The following is a 7,387-nucleotide window of genomic DNA, read 5'->3' as shown; positions in this document are numbered from 1 at the left end:
GTTGCGTTAATGCAGAAAACTTTTGTGTTTTTTAGGCATTTTTCACGCATACAAAAAAGATAAAACACCCGGCACAGCCAGAAGAGGACTGGCCACCCCTCATAGCCTGGTTCCTATCTAGGTTTCTTCCTAGGTTTTGGCCTTTCCAGTGAGTTTTTCCTAGCCACCGTGCTTCTACACCTGCATTGCTTGCTGTTTGGGGTTTTAGGCTGGGTTTCTGTACAGCACTTTGAGATATCGACTGATGTATGAAGGGCTTTATAAATGATTTGGATTTGATAATAAATATCTTGTTGCGTTTTGAAAACACAGATATAACATGCTTCTTATTGTCATTTCTGCTCAGCATCAGACTCATTTTGTGCTTCAGTTGCACTTCTTCACTCGGATGAGAATTCACAAACAGGCGTTCTATCAACAGACAGTGCTCTGACTGATATGTACTAACTTTTCTCTGGTACTTGTCCTGTTGTAGCCTAGTTTTCTCCTGTAAAATGCAAGAGTAACTTCAATCAAAACATCAGAACATGTAGCAGGCTACATTCTTTCAATGATAGACACTGTTCCTAGGCCGTCTTTGAAAATAAGAATGTGTTCTTAGCTGGCTTGCCTAGTCAAATGAAGGTAAAATAACACAAAATAAACATTTGAAATACAAGGCCATGCATCGTTTTGCAAAAAATACATTGCTTTTTCATTGTAAGCTCATTTAATTGTGTGGCTGGTTGCCAAATAGCGTTGCACTTGTGTTGTCTGATGAAAGGGAAGCTATTGTCTGCAGAACGTGTTGTACTAATGTATTTCTGTGAATGAAAACTAGAGTTGCATGTACCTGATCACTCTGTTGAAGCAGAAAAACACTGTTGACTATCCATTTAAAATGCAGGTGAAATGGGTTTAAAACACAGATTTTTTGATGATCTGTGTTTTGAAAATTGATGGATGGGCCCTGAGAAATGTAACCACTCTCAAATTCATAGAAAGAGGTATGGATGCAAGGACTGACCAGCCATAATATCAAAATGATAGGTGTTTGTTTACATGTATATTGTTTACAAACATTGGGATAAAACAAACTTATATTCTGGGTTCTGATGGGGTACGACAGTTGAACTCATGAGGCATATGATTAATTTGTGAGTCCAAAAATGGATGTAGCAACTCCACATGCTGTTGTGGTCTCTGAGAAACAGACTGGACTTCCTGGACATGTGGAGACTGGAGTTGTGATAGTCTGGTAGATGCTGTAGTCAGAACAGTAGGTCAGAGAAGCAGACAGCAGGTACTGTAGAGGCTGTATTCAGAACAGTAGGTCAGAGAAGCAGACAGCAGGTACTGTAGAGGCTGTATTCAGAACAGTAGGTCTGAGAAGCAGACAGCAGGTACTGGAGAGGCTGTATTCAGAACAGTAGGTCAGAGAAGCAGACAGACAGTAAGTACTGGAGAGGCTGTATTCAGAACAGTCGGTCAGAGAAGCAGACAGTAAGTACTGTAGAGGCTGTATTCAGAACAGTAGGTCAGAGAAGCAGACTGCAGGTACTGTAGAGACTGTATTCAGAACATTAGGTCAGAGAAGCAGACAGCAGGTACTGTAGAGGCTGTATTCAGAACATTAGGTCAGAGAAGCAGACAGCAGGTACTGTAGAGGCTGTATTCAGAACATTAGGTCAGAGAAGCAGACAGCAGGTACTGTAGAGGCTGTATTCAGAACAGTAGGTCAGAGAAGCAGACAGCAGGTACTGTAGAGACTGTATTCAGAACATTAGGTCAGAGAAGCAGACAGCAGGTACTGTAGAGGCTGTATTCAGAACATTAGGTCAGAGAAGCAGACAGCAGGTACTGTAGAGGCTGTATTCAGAACAGTAGGTCAGAGAAGCAGACAGCAGGTACTGTAGAGACTGTATTCAGAACATTAGGTCTGAGAAGCAGACAGCAGGTACTGGAGAGACTGTATTCAGAACATTAGGTCTGAGAAGCAGACAGTAAGTACTGTAGAGACTGTATTCAGAACAGTAGGTCAGAGAAGCAGACAGCAGGTACTATAGAGGCTGTATTCAGAACAGTCGGTCAGAGAAGCAGACAGTAAGTACTGTAGAGGCTGTATTCAGAACAGTAGGTCAGAGAAGCAGACAGTAAGTACTGTAGAGGCTGTATTCAGAACAGTAGGTCAGAGAAGCAGACAGACAGTAAGTACTGTAGAGGCTGTATTCAGAACAGTAGGTCAGAGAAGCAGACAGCGGGTACTGGAGAGGCTGTATTCAGAACAGTAGGTCAGAGAAGCAGACAGCGGGTACTGGAGAGGCTGTATTCAGAACAGTAGGTCAGAGAAGCAGACAGCGGGTACTGGAGAGGCTGTATTCAGAACAGTAGGTCAGAGAAGCAGACAGACAGTAAGTACTGTAGAGGCTGTATTCAGAACAGTAGGTCAGAGAAGCAGACAGTAAGTACTGTAGAGGCTGTATTCAGAACAGTAGGTCAGAGAAGCAGACAGCGGGTACTGGAGAGGCTGTATTCAGAACAGTAGGTCAGAGAAGCAGACAGCGGGTACTGGAGAGGCTGTATTCAGAACAGTAGGTCAGAGAAGCAGACAGCGGGTACTGGAGAGGCTGTATTCAGAACAGTAGGTCAGAGAAGCAGACAGTAAGTACTGTAGAGGCTGTATTCAGAACAGTAGGTCAGACAAGCAGACAGTAGGTACTGGAGAGACTGTATTCAGAACAGTAGGTCAGAGAAGCAGACAGCGGGTACTGGAGAGGCTGTATTCAGAACAGTAGGTCAGAGAAGCAGACAGCAGGTACTGGAGAGGCTGTATTCAGAACAGTAGGTCAGAGAAGCAGACAGCGGGTACTGGAGAGGCTGTATTCAGAACAGTAGGTCAGAGAAGCAGACAGCAGGTACTGGAGAGGCTGTATTCAGAACAGTAGGTCAGAGAAGCAGACAGCACGTACTGGAGAGGCTGTATTCAGAACAGTAGGTCAGAGAAGCAGACAGTAAGTACTGTAGAGGCTGTATTCAGAACAGTAGGTCAGAGAAGCAGACAGTAAGTACTGTAGAGGCTGTATTCAGAACAGTAGGTCAGAGAAGCAGACAGCAGGTACTGTAGAGGCTGTATTCAGAACAGTAGGTCAGAGAAGCAGACAGTAAGTACTGTAGAGACTGTATTCAGAACATTAGGTCTGAGAAGCAGACAGTAAGTACTGTAGAGACTGTATTCAGAACAGTAGGTCAGAGAAGCAGACAGCAGGTACTATAGAGGCTGTATTCAGAACAGTCGGTCAGAGAAGCAGACAGTAAGTACTGTAGAGGCTGTATTCAGAACAGTAGGTCAGAGAAGCAGACAGCGGGTACTGGAGAGGCTGTATTCAGAACAGTAGGTCAGAGAAGCAGACAGCGGGTACTGGAGAGGCTGTATTCAGAACAGTAGGTCAGAGAAGCAGACAGCGGGTACTGGAGAGGCTGTATTCAGAACAGTAGGTCAGAGAAGCAGACAGCAGGTACTGGAGAGGCTGTATTCAAAACAGTAGGTCAGAGAAGCAGACAGACAGTAAGTATTGTAGAGGCTGTATTCAGAACAGTAGGTCAGAGAAGCAGACAGTAAGTACTGTAGAGGCTGTATTCAGAACAGTAGGTCAGAGAAGCAGACAGTAAGTACTGTAGAGACTGTATTCAGAACATTAGGTCTGAGAAGCAGACAGTAAGTACTGTAGAGACTGTATTCAGAACAGTAGGTCAGAGAAGCAGACAGCAGGTACTATAGAGGCTGTATTCAGAACAGTCGGTCAGAGAAGCAGACAGTAAGTAATGTTCTGAACAGTAAGTACTGTAGAGGCTGTATTCAGAACAGTAGGTCAGAGAAGCAGACAGACAGTAAGTACTGTAGAGGCTGTATTCAGAACAGTAGGTCAGAGAAGCAGACAGACAGTAAGTATTGTAGAGGCTGTATTCAGAACAGTAGGTCAGAGAAGCAGACAGTAAGTACTGTAGAGGCTGTATTCAGAACAGTAGGTCAGAGAAGCAGACAGCGGGTACTGGAGAGGCTGTATTCAGAACAGTAGGTCAGAGAAGCAGACAGCGGGTACTGGAGAGGCTGTATTCAGAACAGTAGGTCAGAGAAGCAGACAGCGGGTACTGGAGAGGCTGTATTCAGAACAGTAGGTCAGAGAAGCAGACAGACAGTAAGTACTGTAGAGGCTGTATTCAGAACAGTAGGTCAGAGAAGCAGACAGTAAGTACTGTAGAGGCTGTATTCAGAACAGTAGGTCAGAGAAGCAGACAGCGGGTACTGGAGAGGCTGTATTCAGAACAGTAGGTCAGAGAAGCAGACAGACAGCGGGTACTGTAGAGGCTGTATTCAGAACAGTAGGTCAGAGAAGCAGACAGCGGGTACTGGAGAGGCTGTATTCAGAACAGTAGGTCAGAGAAGCAGACAGTAGGTACTGTAGAGGCTGTATTCAGAACAGTAGGTCAGAGAAGCAGACAGCAGGTACTGGAGAGGCTCTCAGCACATTCAAGTTGTTTCTGGAATTACATGCCCAAGCCAAGGTCATCTGCCGAATGTGTGTGTGTGTGTTTACTTTATGCTACAGTTCAACAGCGAGGGAATGTTAGCCTTTTTATGGATCTATGGCAGCACGTGTGTGTGTGTGAATGTGTGTTTATACATCAGAGAGAAGTGTGTGTTTAGCAGTCTGGATGGGTCCTCTAATGCCACGAGACTCCCCACAGACGGCACGTGCCCAGAACTATTTATCCCCGCTGCAGTGTCTCCTCTCCCCTCCCATTCCTTACCAACACTCAGGCAACTGGGCTGCTGTTAGAGTCACCTTGGCTCCGTATGCCAGCACAGCTGCATCTCCCTCCTCATGGCTAGATCCAAGATGGCACCCAGTTTCTCCCTGCAGTGACCTGCTTCTCTCACACCTCTGCAGAGGCAGTTGCCCTGACAACGTCAACGACAGCCTGCTATTGGTTGAAACCCTCTGCAAACGGACAGCCTTGGTGATTATGTAATGCAGAGACAGCTTCTCTGTGTTATTGTGAGGAGGACAATGTTTATGTAATTGGTGCCAGGGAAGGCACGTCCAAGGAATTGATTAGGGTACCCAATAATGCAGTAGCACTATAATGCCCAATAATGCAGTAGCACATTTTTAAAATTTTTATTTATTTTAAATTTATTTAACTAGGTAAGTCAGTTAAGAACAAATTCTTTTTTTCAATGATGGCCTTGGAACAGTGGGTTAACTGCCTGTTCAGGGGCAGAACAACAGATTTGTACCTTGTCAGCTCGGGGATTTGAACTTGCATCCTTCCGGTTACTAGTCCAACGCTCTAACCACTAGGCTACCCTGCCGCCCCATGTTGAAGATGTCCTGTATCCAATTCCCAATATCATCATATGAATCACTTTATTACAGTGTCGTGTAATGTTATTTAACATGACTAAAGTTAATCAGTGGAATCAGAGTCGCGTAGCCATAACGTTCTGATGCCCCCTACATTCAAACAATTGGTCTTTAGCCTGTTGAAAGGAAAGACAACGTTCCATCATTAGACTTGGCGACAGGCTCTGATGAAGATGCTGCTACTTCAGGTTCCAGTCATTTACAGTGTGGTAATGGCACCATCAGCATCTCATTCATAGTGACATGAAGGCACCACTTACAGCATCACAGAGAGAGTGGAGCTGGCAGCACAGCATCACAGAGAGAGTGGAGCTGGCAGCACAGCATCACAGAGAGAGTGGCGCTGGCAGCACAGCATCACAGAGAGAGTGGAGCTGGCAGCACAGCATCACAGAGAGAGTGGAGCTGGCAGCACAGCATCACAGAGAGAGTGGAGCTGGCAGCACAGCATCACAGAGAGAGTGGAGCTGGCAGCACAGCACCACAGAGAGAGTGGAGCTGGCAGCACAGCATCACAGAGAGAGTGGCGCTGGCAGCACACAGCATCACAGAGAGAGTGGAGCTGGCAGCAGAGCATCACATAGAGAGTGGAGCTGGCAGCACAGCATCACAGAGAGAGTGGAGCTGGCAGCACAGCATCACAGAGAGAGTGGAGCTGGCAGCAGAGCATCACAGAGAGAGTGGAGCTGGCAGCACAGCATCACAGAGAGAGTGGAGCTGGCAGCACAGCATCACAGAGAGAGTGGAGCTGGCAGCACAGCATCACAGCCAATGACCTCAGTGGTTCTGCAGCAGAGAGAGAGAGAGAAGTGAGAGAGAGTGAGAGGGTGAGAGGGGGAGGGGGAGAGAAGCGGTAATGGTATGACACACTCCTAATCTATAACCGGAGACGCAGACGGGACAGGACTGGACCAAGAGTGTTCGGTGCAGCTCCCGGAGCGTCTGTCTGTCTCTGCGCAAGATGCTCAGCAGAACCGGGGAAAACCTATCGACCGATTAACTACGTTAGTCCCTGTTAGGTTAAGGAAGATAGTTAGAATGACTATCCCCAAAGATATTCCTGAAAAGTGGTTCCCCATCGTTCTTCCACTGCAACAGAAGAAACAACAAGGACTAGCTGCTAAAACCAAGAAGACGTGGACAGGTACTTCTGTTTGCCACAGTCACGTCAGGCATCTGTTTTATATGCAGTGTGTGCCTGTTTGTTCATTGGATGGGGAAATGTGCTGTAGCTTCCATCTATATGATTTATGGTGTCCTGTCTGATGACAGACAGGATCTCCCTGCTATGTCAATAAACCATTCTACATCTCATCTGTTTGTGTCAGTATTCAGTCCCTCATCTCATGATTTCTCACATCTCTGCAGTGTCCATCTCCATATCTCCATCATTGTGTGTGTGTTTATGTGTCTGTGTGACGCCTCATCCACATCTACCTGTCACTCCGTCACTAGTCCACTCCTCTGTCTAACCTTGTATGGATACAGTTCACACTCGTACGCTTCACTGACTCTCAGTGCCTGTCATTTCACGCGTGACCAGTCACTGTCAGCCAACACTCTACCTCGCGACGCTGTCAGTGGCTGGCACACACACACACACACACACACACACACACACACACACACACACACACACACACACACACACACACACACACACACACACACACACACACACACACACACACACACACACACACACACACACACACACACACACACACACACACACACACACACACACACACACACACACACACACACACACAGATGGAGCTTTTAACAACCCCATCTGTCATTATAGAATGCTGGACTGAATACCCTGTCCCGTTGACAAGGATTCAGTACCCTGTTCTTGAGAGACATAACTACTGCTGTGGACTGACAGTGTTAATTGTATGTTGCTCATTAGGCCCATAATGAATGATAGTTAATAGAAAAGAATGTCATGACATTCATGAGGCCCTCAGTGTGTGACT

The 7,387-nt window shown here is 46.2% G+C and overlaps 1 long non-coding RNA gene across 6 annotated transcripts; it reads left to right on the top strand.

Moving 5' to 3' along the window:
• The first annotated feature begins 1,802 nt into the window (after window positions 1–1,802).
• Window positions 1,803–7,173, top strand: LOC127920338 (uncharacterized). 6 transcript variants are annotated; one of them, XR_008105997.1, is made up of 6 exons: window positions 1,803–2,370; window positions 2,475–2,624; window positions 2,825–2,874; window positions 3,325–3,474; window positions 4,006–4,309; window positions 4,364–7,173. It is a non-coding gene; the product is annotated as an uncharacterized LOC127920338 (long non-coding RNA). The 6 variants fall into 6 exon arrangements; XR_008105996.1 differs by lacking the exon at window positions 2,825–2,874 and adding an exon at window positions 2,725–2,774; XR_008105999.1 differs by lacking the exon at window positions 2,825–2,874 and having other exon boundaries at window positions 3,375–3,474.
• Window positions 7,174–7,387: the final 214 nt, after the last annotated feature.

This window comes from Oncorhynchus keta, unplaced genomic scaffold (genome assembly GCF_023373465.1).
Source record: "Oncorhynchus keta strain PuntledgeMale-10-30-2019 unplaced genomic scaffold, Oket_V2 Un_contig_1899_pilon_pilon, whole genome shotgun sequence".
NCBI classification, from domain to species: domain Eukaryota; kingdom Metazoa; phylum Chordata; class Actinopteri; order Salmoniformes; family Salmonidae; genus Oncorhynchus; species Oncorhynchus keta.
The sequence above is the reverse complement of the archived record's forward strand: the minus strand, read 5'-3'. Positions and strand labels throughout refer to the sequence as shown.